Source organism: Chiloscyllium plagiosum, unplaced genomic scaffold (assembly GCF_037043375.1).
Source record: "Chiloscyllium plagiosum isolate Xiang-an unplaced genomic scaffold, Cpla_swu_hap1 HiC_scaffold_35, whole genome shotgun sequence".
NCBI lineage: Eukaryota > Metazoa > Chordata > Chondrichthyes > Orectolobiformes > Hemiscylliidae > Chiloscyllium > Chiloscyllium plagiosum.
The window spans coordinates 18,173,623-18,191,262 of NW_028270173.1; the positions used below are offsets into that span (position 1 = coordinate 18,173,623).

The following is a 17,640-nucleotide window of genomic DNA, read 5'->3' on the forward strand; positions in this document are numbered from 1 at the left end:
TGTGGGAATTGAAGCCAGGCTGTTGGATTTGTGTTGTATTACAGGCCAGCGTGTGAACCAGTTTGTAGGAGGCAGGTAATGAGAGCGCGTGGATCAGCAGTGGACGAAGTTGAACACAGATGGTAGGACACAACGAAATGGCTGTTTTACAGCAGCAGCGGATTACTTTACAGATAGATATTCAAACATGAAAACAACAATAACTAATATCTGAATCATCTCCACGGAGGTAGCAGAATGATCTAAAGAAGAATTCAAATTGACAACAAATCAAAATTTCACATAAGAACATTCTATCTAATACCAATGAAACAGAGGGCGACGCCGTCCAATCCTCGGTAGTATAGTGGTTAGTATCCCCGCCTGTCACGCGGGAGACCGGGGTTCAACTCCCCGCCGGGGAGTCGGTGGCATTTTGAGGGGTCAGCTCCATTTCTCAACCCCGGAGTGCCGTATTCAAGTCCCGTTTGCTCCAAAGGTGTGCATTCACATGTCCGAGCAGTCTGCTCTTGTAAACAATCTGACCAACAAACAAAACCGAAAATTGTCTCAATTCTGCTCTCCCTGGCAAACTTACACTTTCATCTATCCAGGCACCCATTCGAGACTTCCTGCTTTTTGACGACAAATGAAAAATGCCGTCCTGAAGAATGGCGTCCTGAAGAAACGTTGACTGCGTTCTTCCCCCACTCTCACCCCCACTCCAGATGCTGACTTTCTCCAGCAATTTCTGTTTCCCATTCTGATTTTCTTGTTACTTCGTCCCGTCAGTGGGCTTATAACTCCCGCGCAAACGGAGTGCAAATGAAAACCTTTAAGCAACCGGTAGCGACAAATGAATGTGAGGTTTTTTTACACCCTCCCTCACATCAAAAAGGGGTCAGTCCCCCTCAGAGATTGGACCCGATCCTGCGATTAAGGTGATGCAACACCATCCCCTGCTGCTGGCAGACTGTACTACACCCACAGTGGAAAGTCAAAGTCATCTGAGAAGCATTTTTGTCTGCTCTTCTCGATAGAAGGACAAAGCCCAGTGGCTGGGTTAACATGTAGGTCAACACAGAGGCAAGGTTGAGAAAGCAGAACCTTCACTGTGGTCTGCTGCACGTGCAGGAACTGAACCTACACTGTTGGCATCATAGAATCACCACAGTGTGGAAGCAGGCCATTCAGACGGACAAGTCCACACCGACCCTTCTGAAGAGAAACCCATGCAGATCCACGTTCAGTCATGATGATATTGAATGGTGGTGCTGTCTTGAAGGGCTGAATGGCACAAGTGAGGACTGCAGTTGCTGGAAATCAGAGTCTCGATTAGAGTGGTGCTGGAAAAGCAACGCAAGTCAGACAGCATCGTGATTTTCCTGCTCCTAGGATTCTGCCTGAATTGAAGGGCTGAATGGCCTACCCCTGCACTTATTTTCTATGTTTCGATGTTAAATGCATGGCTCAGAGATTGACGTGAGTTGGAAGTAACCCTGCGATTAACTGTTCATCCTCATGATTTTATAAACATCAAGAAATTGTTGGCAAAGTGTTTCGACGTTGACAGTGGAGCTGATGCAGCATACAGTAAAGTCACCACCGTCCTCCAGGAGCACTGCTCTCTGATGAGGGAGCGATCGATGGGTGGTAGTTGAACCTGAGGGGATGAGCTTGAAAAGGGGAATCTTTCATGCTGAGTCCATTTGGCTGTGGGAATTGAAGCCAGGCTGTTGGATTTGTGTTGTATTACAGGCCAGCGTGTGAACCAGTTTGTAGGAGGCAGGTAATGAGAGCGCGTGGATCAGCAGTGGACGAAGTTGAACACAGATGGTAGGACACAACGAAATGGCTGTTTTACAGCAGCAGCGGATTACTTTACAGATAGATATTCAAACATGAAAACAACAATAACTAATATCTGAATCATCTCCACAGAGGTAGCAGAATGATCTAAAGAAGAATTCAAATTGACAACAAATCAAAATTTCACATAAGAACATTCTATCTAATACCAATGAAACAGAGGGCGACGCCGTCCAATCCTCGGTAGTATAGTGGTTAGTATCCCCGCCTGTCACGCGGGAGACCGGGGTTCAATTCCCCGCCGGGGAGTCGGTGGCATTTTGAGGGGTCAGCTCCATTTCTCAACCCCGGAGTGCCGTATTCAAGTCCCGTTTGCTCCAAAGGTGTGCATTCACATGTCCGAGCAGTCTGCTCTTGTAAACAATCTGACCAACAAACAAAACCGAAAATTGTCTCAATTCTGCTCTCCCTGGCAAACTTACACTTTCATCTATCCAGGCACCCATTCGAGACTTCCTGCTTTTTGACGACAAATGAAAAATGCCGTCCTGAAGAATGGCGTCCTGAAGAAACGTTGACTGCGTTCTTCCCCCACTCTCACCCCCACTCCAGATGCTGACTTTCTCCAGCAATTTCTGTTTCCCGTTCTGATTTTCTTGTTACTTCGTCCCGTCAGTGGGCTTATAACTCCCGCGCAAACGGAGTGCAAATGAAAACCTTTAAGCAACCGGTAGCGACAAATGAATGTGAGGTTTTTTTACACCCTCCCTCACATCAAAAAGGGGTCAGTCCCCCTCAGAGATTGGACCCGATCCTGCGATTAAGGTGATGCAACACCATCCCCTGCTGCTGGCAGACTGTACTACACCCACAGTGGAAAGTCAAAGTCATCTGAGAAGCATTTTTGTCTGCTCTTCTCGATAGAAGGACAAAGCCCAGTGGCTGGGTTAACATGTAGGTCAACACAGAGGCAAGGTTGAGAAAGCAGAACCTTCACTGTGGTCTGCTGCACGTGCAGGAACTGAACCTACACTGTTGGCATCATAGAATCACCACAGTGTGGAAGCAGGCCATTCAGACGGACAAGTCCACACCGACCCTTCTGAAGAGAAACCCATGCAGATCCACGTTCAGTCATGATGATATTGAATGGTGGTGCTGTCTTGAAGGGCTGAATGGCACAAGTGAGGACTGCAGTTGCTGGAAATCAGAGTCTCGATTAGAGTGGTGCTGGAAAAGCAACGCAAGTCAGACAGCATCCTGATTTTCCTGCTCCTCGGATTCTGCCTGAATTGAAGGGCTGAATGGCCTACCCCTGCACTTATTTTCTATGTTTCGATGTTAAATGCATGGCTCAGAGATTGACGTGAGTTGGAAGTAACCCTGCGATTAACTGTTCATCCTCATGATTTTATAAACATCAAGAAATTGTTGGCAAAGTGTTTCGACGTTGACAGTGGAGCTGATGCAGCGTACAGTAAAGTCACCACCGTCCTCGAGGAGCACTGCTCTCTGATGAGGGAGCGATCGATGGGTGGTAGTTGAACCTGAGGGGATGAGCTTGAAAAGGGGAATCTTTCATGCTGAGTCCATTTGGCTGTGGGAATTGAAGCCAGGCTGTTGGATTTGTGTTGTATTACAGGCCAGCGTGTGAACCAGTTTGTAGGAGGCAGGTAATGAGAGCGCGTGGATCAGCAGTGGACGAAGTTGAACACAGATGGTAGGACACAACGAAATGGCTGTTTTACAGCAGCAGCGGATTACTTTACAGATAGATATTCAAACATGAAAACAACAATAACTAATATCTGAATCATCTCCACTGAGGTAGCAGAATGATCTAAAGAAGAGTTCAAATTGACAACAAATCAAAATTTCACATAAGAACATTCTATCTAATACCAATGAAACAGAGGGCGACGCCGTCCAATCCTCGGTAGTATAGTGGTTAGTATCCCCGCCTGTCACGCGGGAGACCGGGGTTCAATTCCCCGCCGGGGAGTCGGTGGCATTTTGAGGGGTCAGCTCCATTTCTCAACCCCGGAGTGCCGTATTCAAGTCCCGTTTGCTCCAAAGGTGTGCATTCACATGTCCGAGCAGTCTGCTCTTGTAAACAATCTGACCAACAAACAAAACCGAAAATTGTCTCAATTCTGCTCTCCCTGGCAAACTTACACTTTCATCTATCCAGGCACCCATTCGAGACTGCCTGCTTTTTGACGACAAATGAAAAATGCCGTCCTGAAGAATGGTCACTGGACCAGAAACGTTGACTGCGTTCTTCCCCCACTCTCACCCCCACTCCAGATGCTGACTTTCTCCAGCAATTTCTGTTTCCCATTCTGATTTTCTTGTTACTTCGTCCCGTCAGTGGGCTTATAACTCCCGCGCAAACGGAGTGCAAATGAAAACCTTTAAGCAACCGGTAGCGACAAATGAATGTGAGGTTTTTTTACACCCTCCCTCACATCAAAAAGGGGTCAGTCCCCCTCAGAGATTGGACCCGATCCTGCGATTAAGGTGATGCAACACCATCCCCTGCTGCTGGCAGACTGTACTACACCCACAGTGGAAAGTCAAAGTCATCTGAGAAGCATTTTTGTCTGCTCTTCTCGATAGAAGGACAAAGCCCAGTGGCTGGGTTAACATGTAGGTCAACACAGAGGCAAGGTTGAGAAAGCAGAACCTTCACTGTGGTCTGCTGCACGTGCAGGAACTGAACCTACACTGTTGGCATCATAGAATCACCACAGTGTGGAAGCAGGCCATTCAGACGGACAAGTCCACACCGACCCTTCTGAAGAGAAACCCATGCAGATCCACGTTCAGTCATGATGATATTGAATGGTGGTGCTGTCTTGAAGGGCTGAATGGCACAAGTGAGGACTGCAGTTGCTGGAAATCAGAGTCTCGATTAGAGTGGTGCTGGAAAAGCAACGCAAGTCAGACAGCATCCTGATTTTCCTGCTCCTCGGATTCTGCCTGAATTGAAGGGCTGAATGGCCTACCCCTGCACTTATTTTCTATGTTTCGATGTTAAATGCATGGCTCAGAGATTGACGTGAGTTGGAAGTAACCCTGCGATTAACTGTTCATCCTCATGATTTTATAAACATCAAGAAATTGTTGGCAAAGTGTTTCGACGTTGACAGTGGAGCTGATGCAGCGTACAGTAAAGTCACCACCGTCCTCGAGGAGCACTGCTCTCTGATGAGGGAGCGATCGATGGGTGGTAGTTGAACCTGAGGGGATGAGCTTGAAAAGGGGAATCTTTCATGCTGAGTCCATTTGGCTGTGGGAATTGAAGCCAGGCTGTTGGATTTGTGTTGTATTACAGGCCAGCGTGTGAACCAGTTTGTAGGAGGCAGGTAATGAGAGCGCGTGGATCAGCAGTGGACGAAGTTGAACACAGATGGTAGGACACAACGAAATGGCTGTTTTACAGCAGCAGCGGATTACTTTACAGATAGATATTCAAACATGAAAACAACAATAACTAATATCTGAATCATCTCCACGGAGGTAGCAGAATGATCTAAAGAAGAATTCAAATTGACAACAAATCAAAATTTCACATAAGAACATTCTATCTAATACCAATGAAACAGAGGGCGACGCCGTCCAATCCTCGGTAGTATAGTGGTTAGTATCCCCGCCTGTCACGCGGGAGACCGGGGTTCAACTCCCCGCCGGGGAGTCGGTGGCATTTTGAGGGGTCAGCTCCATTTCTCAACCCCGGAGTGCCGTATTCAAGTCCCGTTTGCTCCAAAGGTGTGCATTCACATGTCCGAGCAGTCTGCTCTTGTAAACAATCTGACCAACAAACAAAACCGAAAATTGTCTCAATTCTGCTCTCCCTGGCAAACTTACACTTTCATCTATCCAGGCACCCATTCGAGACTTCCTGCTTTTTGACGACAAATGAAAAATGCCGTCCTGAAGAATGGCGTCCTGAAGAAACGTTGACTGCGTTCTTCCCCCACTCTCACCCCCACTCCAGATGCTGACTTTCTCCAGCAATTTCTGTTTCCCATTCTGATTTTCTTGTTACTTCGTCCCGTCAGTGGGCTTATAACTCCCGCGCAAACGGAGTGCAAATGAAAACCTTTAAGCAACCGGTAGCGACAAATGAATGTGAGGTTTTTTTACACCCTCCCTCACATCAAAAAGGGGTCAGTCCCCCTCAGAGATTGGACCCGATCCTGCGATTAAGGTGATGCAACACCATCCCCTGCTGCTGGCAGACTGTACTACACCCACAGTGGAAAGTCAAAGTCATCTGAGAAGCATTTTTGTCTGCTCTTCTCGATAGAAGGACAAAGCCCAGTGGCTGGGTTAACATGTAGGTCAACACAGAGGCAAGGTTGAGAAAGCAGAACCTTCACTGTGGTCTGCTGCACGTGCAGGAACTGAACCTACACTGTTGGCATCATAGAATCACCACAGTGTGGAAGCAGGCCATTCAGACGGACAAGTCCACACCGACCCTTCTGAAGAGAAACCCATGCAGATCCACGTTCAGTCATGATGATATTGAATGGTGGTGCTGTCTTGAAGGGCTGAATGGCACAAGTGAGGACTGCAGTTGCTGGAAATCAGAGTCTCGATTAGAGTGGTGCTGGAAAAGCAACGCAAGTCAGACAGCATCCTGATTTTCCTGCTCCTCGGATTCTGCCTGAATTGAAGGGCTGAATGGCCTACCCCTGCACTTATTTTCTATGTTTCGATGTTAAATGCATGGCTCAGAGATTGACGTGAGTTGGAAGTAACCCTGCGATTAACTGTTCATCCTCATGATTTTATAAACATCAAGAAATTGTTGGCAAAGTGTTTCGACGTTGACAGTGGAGCTGATGCAGCGTACAGTAAAGTCACCACCGTCCTCGAGGAGCACTGCTCTCTGATGAGGGAGCGATCGATGGGTGGTAGTTGAACCTGAGGGGATGAGCTTGAAAAGGGGAATCTTTCATGCTGAGTCCATTTGGCTGTGGGAATTGAAGCCAGGCTGTTGGATTTGTGTTGTATTACAGGCCAGCGTGTGAACCAGTTTGTAGGAGGCAGGTAATGAGAGCGCGTGGATCAGCAGTGGACGAAGTTGAACACAGATGGTAGGACACAACGAAATGGCTGTTTTACAGCAGCAGCGGATTACTTTACAGATAGATATTCAAACATGAAAACAACAATAACTAATATCTGAATCATCTCCACAGAGGTAGCAGAATGATCTAAAGAAGAATTCAAATTGACAACAAATCAAAATTTCACATAAGAACATTCTATCTAATACCAATGAAACAGAGGGCGACGCCGTCCAATCCTCGGTAGTATAGTGGTTAGTATCCCCGCCTGTCACGCGGGAGACCGGGGTTCAACTCCCCGCCGGGGAGTCGGTGGCATTTTGAGGGGTCAGCTCCATTTCTCAACCCCGGAGTGCCGTATTCAAGTCCCGTTTGCTCCAAAGGTGTGCATTCACATGTCCGAGCAGTCTGCTCTTGTAAACAATCTGACCAACAAACAAAACCGAAAATTGTCTCAATTCTGCTCTCCCTGGCAAACTTACACTTTCATCTATCCAGGCACCCATTCGAGACTTCCTGCTTTTTGACGACAAATGAAAAATGCCGTCCTGAAGAATGGCGTCCTGAAGAAACGTTGACTGCGTTCTTCCCCCACTCTCACCCCCACTCCAGATGCTGACTTTCTCCAGCAATTTCTGTTTCCCATTCTGATTTTCTTGTTACTTCGTCCCGTCAGTGGGCTTATAACTCCCGCGCAAACGGAGTGCAAATGAAAACCTTTAAGCAACCGGTAGCGACAAATGAATGTGAGGTTTTTTTACACCCTCCCTCACATCAAAAAGGGGTCAGTCCCCCTCAGAGATTGGACCCGATCCTGCGATTAAGGTGATGCAACACCATCCCCTGCTGCTGGCAGACTGTACTACACCCACAGTGGAAAGTCAAAGTCATCTGAGAAGCATTTTTGTCTGCTCTTCTCGATAGAAGGACAAAGCCCAGTGGCTGGGTTAACATGTAGGTCAACACAGAGGCAAGGTTGAGAAAGCAGAACCTTCACTGTGGTCTGCTGCACGTGCAGGAACTGAACCTACACTGTTGGCATCATAGAATCACCACAGTGTGGAAGCAGGCCATTCAGACGGACAAGTCCACACCGACCCTTCTGAAGAGAAACCCATGCAGATCCACGTTCAGTCATGATGATATTGAATGGTGGTGCTGTCTTGAAGGGCTGAATGGCACAAGTGAGGACTGCAGTTGCTGGAAATCAGAGTCTCGATTAGAGTGGTGCTGGAAAAGCAACGCAAGTCAGACAGCATCCTGATTTTCCTGCTCCTCGGATTCTGCCTGAATTGAAGGGCTGAATGGCCTACCCCTGCACTTATTTTCTATGTTTCGATGTTAAATGCATGGCTCAGAGATTGACGTGAGTTGGAAGTAACCCTGCGATTAACTGTTCATCCTCATGATTTTATAAACATCAAGAAATTGTTGGCAAAGTGTTTCAACGTTGACAGTGGAGCTGATGCAGCGTACAGTAAAGTCACCACCGTCCTCGAGGAGCACTGCTCTCTGATGAGGGAGCGATCGATGGGTGGTAGTTGAACCTGAGGGGATGAGCTTGAAAAGGGGAATCTTTCATGCTGAGTCCATTTGGCTGTGGGAATTGAAGCCAGGCTGTTGGATTTGTGTTGTATTACAGGCCAGCGTGTGAACCAGTTTGTAGGAGGCAGGTAATGAGAGCGCGTGGATCAGCAGTGGACGAAGTTGAACACAGATGGTAGGACACAACGAAATGGCTGTTTTACAGCAGCAGCGGATTACTTTACAGATAGATATTCAAACATGAAAACAACAATAACTAATATCTGAATCATCTCCACAGAGGTAGCAGAATGATCTAAAGAAGAGTTCAAATTGACAACAAATCAAAATTTCACATAAGAACATTCTATCTAATACCAATGAAACAGAGGGCGACGCCGTCCAATCCTCGGTAGTATAGTGGTTAGTATCCCCGCCTGTCACGCGGGAGACCGGGGTTCAATTCCCCGCCGGGGAGTCGGTGGCATTTTGAGGGGTCAGCTCCATTTCTCAACTCCGGAGTGCCGTATTCAAGTCCCGTTTGCTCCAAAGGTGTGCATTCACATGTCCGAGCAGTCTGCTCTTGTAAACAATCTGACCAACAAACAAAACCGAAAATTGTCTCAATTCTGCTCTCCCTGGCAAACTTACACTTTCATCTATCCAGGCACCCATTCGAGACTTCCTGCTTTTTGACGACAAATGAAAAATGCCGTCCTGAAGAATGGTCACTGGACCAGAAACGTTGACTGCGTTCTTCCCCCACTCTCACCCCCACTCCAGATGCTGACTTTCTCCAGCAATTTCTGTTTCCCATTCTGATTTTCTTGTTACTTCGTCCCGTCAGTGGGCTTATAACTCCCGCGCAAACGGAGTGCAAATGAAAACCTTTAAGCAACCGGTAGCGACAAATGAATGTGAGGTTTTTTTACACCCTCCCTCACATCAAAAAGGGGTCAGTCCCCCTCAGAGATTGGACCCGATCCTGCGATTAAGGTGATGCAACACCATCCCCTGCTGCTGGCAGACTGTACTACACCCACAGTGGAAAGTCAAAGTCATCTGAGAAGCATTTTTGTCTGCTCTTCTCGATAGAAGGACAAAGCCCAGTGGCTGGGTTAACATGTAGGTCAACACAGAGGCAAGGTTGAGAAAGCAGAACCTTCACTGTGGTCTGCTGCACGTGCAGGAACTGAACCTACACTGTTGGCATCATAGAATCACCACAGTGTGGAAGCAGGCCATTCAGACGGACAAGTCCACACCGACCCTTCTGAAGAGAAACCCATGCAGATCCACGTTCAGTCATGATGATATTGAATGGTGGTGCTGTCTTGAAGGGCTGAATGGCACAAGTGAGGACTGCAGTTGCTGGAAATCAGAGTCTCGATTAGAGTGGTGCTGGAAAAGCAACGCAAGTCAGACAGCATCGTGATTTTCCTGCTCCTAGGATTCTGCCTGAATTGAAGGGCTGAATGGCCTACCCCTGCACTTATTTTCTATGTTTCGATGTTAAATGCATGGCTCAGAGATTGACGTGAGTTGGAAGTAACCCTGCGATTAACTGTTCATCCTCATGATTTTATAAACATCAAGAAATTGTTGGCAAAGTGTTTCGACGTTGACAGTGGAGCTGATGCAGCATACAGTAAAGTCACCACCGTCCTCCAGGAGCACTGCTCTCTGCTGAGGGAGCGATCGATGGGTGGTAGTTGAACCTGAGGGGATGAGCTTGAAAAGGGGAATCTTTCATGCTGAGTCCATTTGGCTGTGGGAATTGAAGCCAGGCTGTTGGATTTGTGTTGTATTACAGGCCAGCGTGTGAACCAGTTTGTAGGAGGCAGGTAATGAGAGCGCGTGGATCAGCAGTGGACGAAGTTGAACACAGATGGTAGGACACAACGAAATGGCTGTTTTACAGCAGCAGCGGATTACTTTACAGATAGATATTCAAACATGAAAACAACAATAACTAATATCTGAATCATCTCCACAGAGGTAGCAGAATGATCTAAAGAAGAATTCAAATTGACAACAAATCAAAATTTCACATAAGAACATTCTATCTAATACCAATGAAACAGAGGGCGACGCCGTCCAATCCTCGGTAGTATAGTGGTTAGTATCCCCGCCTGTCACGCGGGAGACCGGGGTTCAATTCCCCGCCGGGGAGTCGGTGGCATTTTGAGGGGTCAGCTCCATTTCTCAACCCCGGAGTGCCGTATTCAAGTCCCGTTTGCTCCAAAGGTGTGCATTCACATGTCCGAGCAGTCTGCTCTTGTAAACAATCTGACCAACAAACAAAACCGAAAATTGTCTCAATTCTGCTCTCCCTGGCAAACTTACACTTTCATCTATCCAGGCACCCATTCGAGACTTCCTGCTTTTTGACGACAAATGAAAAATGCCGTCCTGAAGAATGGTCACTGGACCAGAAACGTTGACTGCGTTCTTCCCCCACTCTCACCCCCACTCCAGATGCTGACTTTCTCCAGCAATTTCTGTTTCCCATTCTGATTTTCTTGTTACTTCGTCCCGTCAGTGGGCTTATAACTCCCGCGCAAACGGAGTGCAAATGAAAACCTTTAAGCAACCGGTAGCGACAAATGAATGTGAGGTTTTTTTACACCCTCCCTCACATCAAAAAGGGGTCAGTCCCCCTCAGAGATTGGACCCGATCCTGCGATTAAGGTGATGCAACACCATCCCCTGCTGCTGGCAGACTGTACTACACCCACAGTGGAAAGTCAAAGTCATCTGAGAAGCATTTTTGTCTGCTCTTCTCGATAGAAGGACAAAGCCCAGTGGCTGGGTTAACATGTAGGTCAACACAGAGGCAAGGTTGAGAAAGCAGAACCTTCACTGTGGTCTGCTGCACGTGCAGGAACTGAACCTACACTGTTGGCATCATAGAATCACCACAGTGTGGAAGCAGGCCATTCAGACGGACAAGTCCACACCGACCCTTCTGAAGAGAAACCCATGCAGATCCACGTTCAGTCATGATGATATTGAATGGTGGTGCTGTCTTGAAGGGCTGAATGGCACAAGTGAGGACTGCAGTTGCTGGAAATCAGAGTCTCGATTAGAGTGGTGCTGGAAAAGCAACGCAAGTCAGACAGCATCCTGATTTTCCTGCTCCTCGGATTCTGCCTGAATTGAAGGGCTGAATGGCCTACCCCTGCACTTATTTTCTATGTTTCGATGTTAAATGCATGGCTCAGAGATTGACGTGAGTTGGAAGTAACCCTGCGATTAACTGTTCATCCTCATGATTTTATAAACATCAAGAAATTGTTGGCAAAGTGTTTCGACGTTGACAGTGGAGCTGATGCAGCATACAGTAAAGTCACCACCGTCCTCCAGGAGCACTGCTCTCTGATGAGGGAGCGATCGATGGGTGGTAGTTGAACCTGAGGGGATGAGCTTGAAAAGGGGAATCTTTCATGCTGAGTCCATTTGGCTGTGGGAATTGAAGCCAGGCTGTTGGATTTGTGTTGTATTACAGGCCAGCGTGTGAACCAGTTTGTAGGAGGCAGGTAATGAGAGCGCGTGGATCAGCAGTGGACGAAGTTGAACACAGATGGTAGGACACAACGAAATGGCTGTTTTACAGCAGCAGCGGATTACTTTACAGATAGATATTCAAACATGAAAACAACAATAACTAATATCTGAATCATCTCCACGGAGGTAGCAGAATGATCTAAAGAAGAATTCAAATTGACAACAAATCAAAATTTCACATAAGAACATTCTATCTAATACCAATGAAACAGAGGGCGACGCCGTCCAATCCTCGGTAGTATAGTGGTTAGTATCCCCGCCTGTCACGCGGGAGACCGGGGTTCAATTCCCCGCCGGGGAGTCGGTGGCATTTTGAGGGGTCAGCTCCATTTCTCAACCCCGGAGTGCCGTATTCAAGTCCCGTTTGCTCCAAAGGTGTGCATTCACATGTCCGAGCAGTCTGCTCTTGTAAACAATCTGACCAACAAACAAAACCGAAAATTGTCTCAATTCTGCTCTCCCTGGCAAACTTACACTTTCATCTATCCAGGCACCCATTCGAGACTTCCTGCTTTTTGACGACAAATGAAAAATGCCGTCCTGAAGAATGGCGTCCTGAAGAAACGTTGACTGCGTTCTTCCCCCACTCTCACCCCCACTCCAGATGCTGACTTTCTCCAGCAATTTCTGTTTCCCATTCTGATTTTCTTGTTACTTCGTCCCGTCAGTGGGCTTATAACTCCCGCGCAAACGGAGTGCAAATGAAAACCTTTAAGCAACCGGTAGCGACAAATGAATGTGAGGTTTTTTTACACCCTCCCTCACATCAAAAAGGGGTCAGTCCCCCTCAGAGATTGGACCCGATCCTGCGATTAAGGTGATGCAACACCAACCCCTGCTGCTGGCAGACTGTACTACACCCACAGTGGAAAGTCAAAGTCATCTGAGAAGCATTTTTGTCTGCTCTTCTCGATAGAAGGACAAAGCCCAGTGGCTGGGTTAACATGTAGGTCAACACAGAGGCAAGGTTGAGAAAGCAGAACCTTCACTGTGGTCTGCTGCACGTGCAGGAACTGAACCTACACTGTTGGCATCATAGAATCACCACAGTGTGGAAGCAGGCCATTCAGACGGACAAGTCCACACCGACCCTTCTGAAGAGAAACCCATGCAGATCCACGTTCAGTCATGATGATATTGAATGGTGGTGCTGTCTTGAAGGGCTGAATGGCACAAGTGAGGACTGCAGTTGCTGGAAATCAGAGTCTCGATTAGAGTGGTGCTGGAAAAGCAACGCAAGTCAGACAGCATCCTGATTTTCCTGCTCCTCAGATTCTGCCTGAATTGAAGGGCTGAATGGCCTACCCCTGCACTTATTTTCTATGTTTCGATGTTAAATGCATGGCTCAGAGATTGACGTGAGTTGGAAGTAACCCTGCGATTAACTGTTCATCCTCATGATTTTATAAACATCAAGAAATTGTTGGCAAAGTGTTTCGACGTTGACAGTGGAGCTGATGCAGCATACAGTAAAGTCACCACCGTCCTCGAGGAGCACTGCTCTCTGATGAGGGAGCGATCGATGGGTGGTAGTTGAACCTGAGGGGATGAGCTTGAAAAGGGGAATCTTTCATGCTGAGTCCATTTGGCTGTGGGAATTGAAGCCAGGCTGTTGGATTTGTGTTGTATTACAGGCCAGCGTGTGAACCAGTTTGTAGGAGGCAGGTAATGAGAGCGCGTGGATCAGCAGTGGACGAAGTTGAACACAGATGGTAGGACACAACGAAATGGCTGTTTTACAGCAGCAGTGGATTACTTTACAGATAGATATTCAAACATGAAAACAACAATAACTAATATCTGAATCATCTCCACAGAGGTAGCAGAATGATCTAAAGAAGAATTCAAATTGACAACAAATCAAAATTTCACATAAGAACATTCTATCTAATACCAATGAAACAGAGGGCGACGCCGTCCAATCCTCGGTAGTGTAGTGGTTAGTATCCCCGCCTGTCACGCGGGAGACCGGGGTTCAATTCCCCGCCGGGGAGTCGGTGGCATTTTGAGGGGTCAGCTCCATTTCTCAACCCCGGAGTGCCGTATTCAAGTCCCGTTTGCTCCAAAGGTATGCATTCACATGTCCGAGCAGTCTGCTCTTGTAAACAATCTGACCAACAAACAAAACCGAAAATTGTCTCAATTCTGCTCTCCCTGGCAAACTTACACTTTCATCTATCCAGGCACCCATTCGAGACTTCCTGCTTTTTGACGACAAATGAAAAATGCCGTCCTGAAGAATGGCGTCCTGAAGAAACGTTGACTGCGTTCTTCCCCCACTCTCACCCCCACTCCAGATGCTGACTTTCTCCAGCAATTTCTGTTTCCCATTCTGATTTTCTTGTTACTTCGTCCCGTCAGTGGGCTTATAACTCCCGCGCAAACGGAGTGCAAATGAAAACCTTTAAGCAACCGGTAGCGACAAATGAATGTGAGGTTTTTTTACACCCTCCCTCACATCAAAAAGGGGTCAGTCCCCCTCAGAGATTGGACCCGATCCTGCGATTAAGGTGATGCAACACCATCCCCTGCTGCTGGCAGACTGTACTACACCCACAGTGGAAAGTCAAAGTCATCTGAGAAGCATTTTTGTCTGCTCTTCTCGATAGAAGGACAAAGCCCAGTGGCTGGGTTAACATGTAGGTCAACACAGAGGCAAGGTTGAGAAAGCAGAACCTTCACTGTGGTCTGCTGCACGTGCAGGAACTGAACCTACACTGTTGGCATCATAGAATCACCACAGTGTGGAAGCAGGCCATTCAGACGGACAAGTCCACACCGACCATTCTGAAGAGAAACCCATGCAGATCCACGTTCAGTCATGATGATATTGAATGGTGGTGCTGTCTTGAAGGGCTGAATGGCACAAGTGAGGACTGCAGTTGCTGGAAATCAGAGTCTCGATTAGAGTGGTGCTGGAAAAGCAACGCAAGTCAGACAGCATGGTGATTTTCCTGCTCCTAGGATTCTGCCTGAATTGAAGGGCTGAATGGCCTACCCCTGCACTTATTTTCTATGTTTCGATGTTAAATGCATGGCTCAGAGATTGACGTGAGTTGGAAGTAACCCTGCGATTAACTGTTCATCCTCATGATTTTATAAACATCAAGAAATTGTTGGCAAAGTGTTTCGACGTTGACAGTGGAGCTGATGCAGCATACAGTAAAGTCACCACCGTCCTCCAGGAGCACTGCTCTCTGATGAGGGAGCGATCGATGGGTGGTAGTTGAACCTGAGGGGATGAGCTTGAAAAGGGGAATCTTTCATGCTGAGTCCATTTGGCTGTGGGAATTGAAGCCAGGCTGTTGGATTTGTGTTGTATTACAGGCCAGCGTGTGAACCAGTTTGTAGGAGGCAGGTAATGAGAGCGCGTGGATCAGCAGTGGACGAAGTTGAACACAGATGGTAGGACACAACGAAATGGCTGTTTTACAGCAGCAGCGGATTACTTTACAGATAGATATTCAAACATGAAAACAACAATAACTAATATCTGAATCATCTCCACAGAGGTAGCAGAATGATCTAAAGAAGAATTCAAATTGACAACAAATCAAAATTTCACATAAGAACATTCTATCTAATACCAATGAAACAGAGGGCGACGCCGTCCAATCCTCGGTAGTATAGTAGTTAGTATCCCCGCCTGTCACGCGGGAGACCGGGGTTCAATTCCCCGCCGGGGAGTCGGTGGCATTTTGAGGGGTCAGCTCCATTTCTCAACCCCGGAGTGCCGTATTCAAGTCCCGTTTGCTCCAAAGGTGTGCATTCACATGTCCGAGCAGTCTGCTCTTGTAAACAATCTGACCAACAAACAAAACCGAAAATTGTCTCAATTCTGCTCTCCCTGGCAAACTTACACTTTCATCTATCCAGGCACCCATTCGAGACTTCCTGCTTTTTGACGACAAATGAAAAATGCCGTCCTGAAGAATGGCGTCCTGAAGAAACGTTGACTGCGTTCTTCCCCCACTCTCACCCCCACTCCAGATGCTGACTTTCTCCAGCAATTTCTGTTTCCCATTCTGATTTTCTTGTTACTTCGTCCCGTCAGTGGGCTTATAACTCCCGCGCAAACGGAGTGCAAATGAAAACCTTTAAGCAACCGGTAGCGACAAATGAATGTGAGGTTTTTTTACACCCTCCCTCACATCAAAAAGGGGTCAGTCCCCCTCAGAGATTGGACCCGATCCTGCGATTAAGGTGATGCAACACCATCCCCTGCTGCTGGCAGACTGTACTACACCCACAGTGGAAAGTCAAAGTCATCTGAGAAGCATTTTTGTCTGCTCTTCTCGATAGAAGGACAAAGCCCAGTGGCTGGGTTAACATGTAGGTCAACACAGAGGCAAGGTTGAGAAAGCAGAACCTTCACTGTGGTCTGCTGCACGTGCAGGAACTGAACCTACACTGTTGGCATCATAGAATCACCACAGTGTGGAAGCAGGCCATTCAGACGGACAAGTCCACACCGACCATTCTGAAGAGAAACCCATGCAGATCCACGTTCAGTCATGATGATATTGAATGGTGGTGCTGTCTTGAAGGGCTGAATGGCACAAGTGAGGACTGCAGTTGCTGGAAATCAGAGTCTCGATTAGAGTGGTGCTGGAAAAGCAACGCAAGTCAGACAGCATGGTGATTTTCCTGCTCCTAGGATTCTGCCTGAATTGAAGGGCTGAATGGCCTACCCCTGCACTTATTTTCTATGTTTCGATGTTAAATGCATGGCTCAGAGATTGACGTGAGTTGGAAGTAACCCTGCGATTAACTGTTCATCCTCATGATTTTATAAACATCAAGAAATTGTTGGCAAAGTGTTTCGACGTTGACAGTGGAGCTGATGCAGCATACAGTAAAGTCACCACCGTCCTCCAGGAGCACTGCTCTCTGATGAGGGAGCGATCGATGGGTGGTAGTTGAACCTGAGGGGATGAGCTTGAAAAGGGGAATCTTTCATGCTGAGTCCATTTGGCTGTGGGAATTGAAGCCAGGCTGTTGGATTTGTGTTGTATTACAGGCCAGCGTGTGAACCAGTTTGTAGGAGGCAGGTAATGAGAGCGCGTGGATCAGCAGTGGACGAAGTTGAACACAGATGGTAGGACACAACGAAATGGCTGTTTTACAGCAGCAGCGGATTACTTTACAGATAGATATTCAAACATGAAAACAACAATAACTAATATCTGAATCATCTCCACAGAGGTAGCAGAATGATCTAAAGAAGAGTTCAAATTGACAACAAATCAAAATTTCACATAAGAACATTCTATCTAATACCAATGAAACAGAGGGCGACGCCGTCCAATCCTCGGTAGTATAGTGGTTAGTATCCCCGCCTGTCACGCGGGAGACCGGGGTTCAATTCCCCGCCGGGGAGTCGGTGGCATTTTGAGGGGTCAGCTCCATTTCTCAACCCCGGAGTGCCGTATTCAAGTCCCGTTTGCTCCAAAGGTGTGCATTCACATGTCCGAGCAGTCTGCTCTTGTAAACAATCTGACCAACAAACAAAACCGAAAATTGTCTCAATTCTGCTCTCCCTGGCAAACTTACACTTTCATCTATCCAGGCACCCATTCGAGACTTCCTGCTTTTTGACGACAAATGAAAAATGCCGTCCTGAAGAATGGTCACTGGACCAGAAACGTTGACTGCGTTCTTCCCCCACTCTCACCCCCAC

The 17,640-nt window shown here is 47.3% G+C and overlaps 10 non-coding genes across 10 annotated transcripts; all 10 read left to right on the forward strand.

Annotated features, from left to right (window-relative positions):
- The first annotated feature begins 332 nt into the window (after nucleotides 1–332).
- trnad-guc (transfer RNA aspartic acid (anticodon GUC)) lies at nucleotides 333–404 on the forward strand. The gene has a single exon. It is a non-coding gene; the product is annotated as a tRNA-Asp (tRNA).
- Nucleotides 405–2,025: 1,621 nt separating this feature from the next.
- trnad-guc (transfer RNA aspartic acid (anticodon GUC)) lies at nucleotides 2,026–2,097 on the forward strand. The gene has a single exon. It is a non-coding gene; the product is annotated as a tRNA-Asp (tRNA).
- A 1,621-nt stretch (nucleotides 2,098–3,718) lies between these two features.
- Nucleotides 3,719–3,790, forward strand: trnad-guc (transfer RNA aspartic acid (anticodon GUC)). The gene has a single exon. It is a non-coding gene; the product is annotated as a tRNA-Asp (tRNA).
- Nucleotides 3,791–5,413: 1,623 nt separating this feature from the next.
- Nucleotides 5,414–5,485, forward strand: trnad-guc (transfer RNA aspartic acid (anticodon GUC)). The gene has a single exon. It is a non-coding gene; the product is annotated as a tRNA-Asp (tRNA).
- A 1,621-nt stretch (nucleotides 5,486–7,106) lies between these two features.
- Nucleotides 7,107–7,178, forward strand: trnad-guc (transfer RNA aspartic acid (anticodon GUC)). The gene has a single exon. It is a non-coding gene; the product is annotated as a tRNA-Asp (tRNA).
- Nucleotides 7,179–8,799: 1,621 nt separating this feature from the next.
- Nucleotides 8,800–8,871, forward strand: trnad-guc (transfer RNA aspartic acid (anticodon GUC)). Its single transcript has one exon. It is a non-coding gene; the product is annotated as a tRNA-Asp (tRNA).
- Nucleotides 8,872–10,494: 1,623 nt separating this feature from the next.
- Nucleotides 10,495–10,566, forward strand: trnad-guc (transfer RNA aspartic acid (anticodon GUC)). Its single transcript has one exon. It is a non-coding gene; the product is annotated as a tRNA-Asp (tRNA).
- Nucleotides 10,567–12,189: 1,623 nt separating this feature from the next.
- trnad-guc (transfer RNA aspartic acid (anticodon GUC)) lies at nucleotides 12,190–12,261 on the forward strand. The gene has a single exon. It is a non-coding gene; the product is annotated as a tRNA-Asp (tRNA).
- A 1,621-nt stretch (nucleotides 12,262–13,882) lies between these two features.
- Nucleotides 13,883–13,954, forward strand: trnad-guc (transfer RNA aspartic acid (anticodon GUC)). The gene has a single exon. It is a non-coding gene; the product is annotated as a tRNA-Asp (tRNA).
- A 3,314-nt stretch (nucleotides 13,955–17,268) lies between these two features.
- trnad-guc (transfer RNA aspartic acid (anticodon GUC)) lies at nucleotides 17,269–17,340 on the forward strand. Its single transcript has one exon. It is a non-coding gene; the product is annotated as a tRNA-Asp (tRNA).
- The last annotated feature ends 300 nt before the right edge of the window (nucleotides 17,341–17,640 follow it).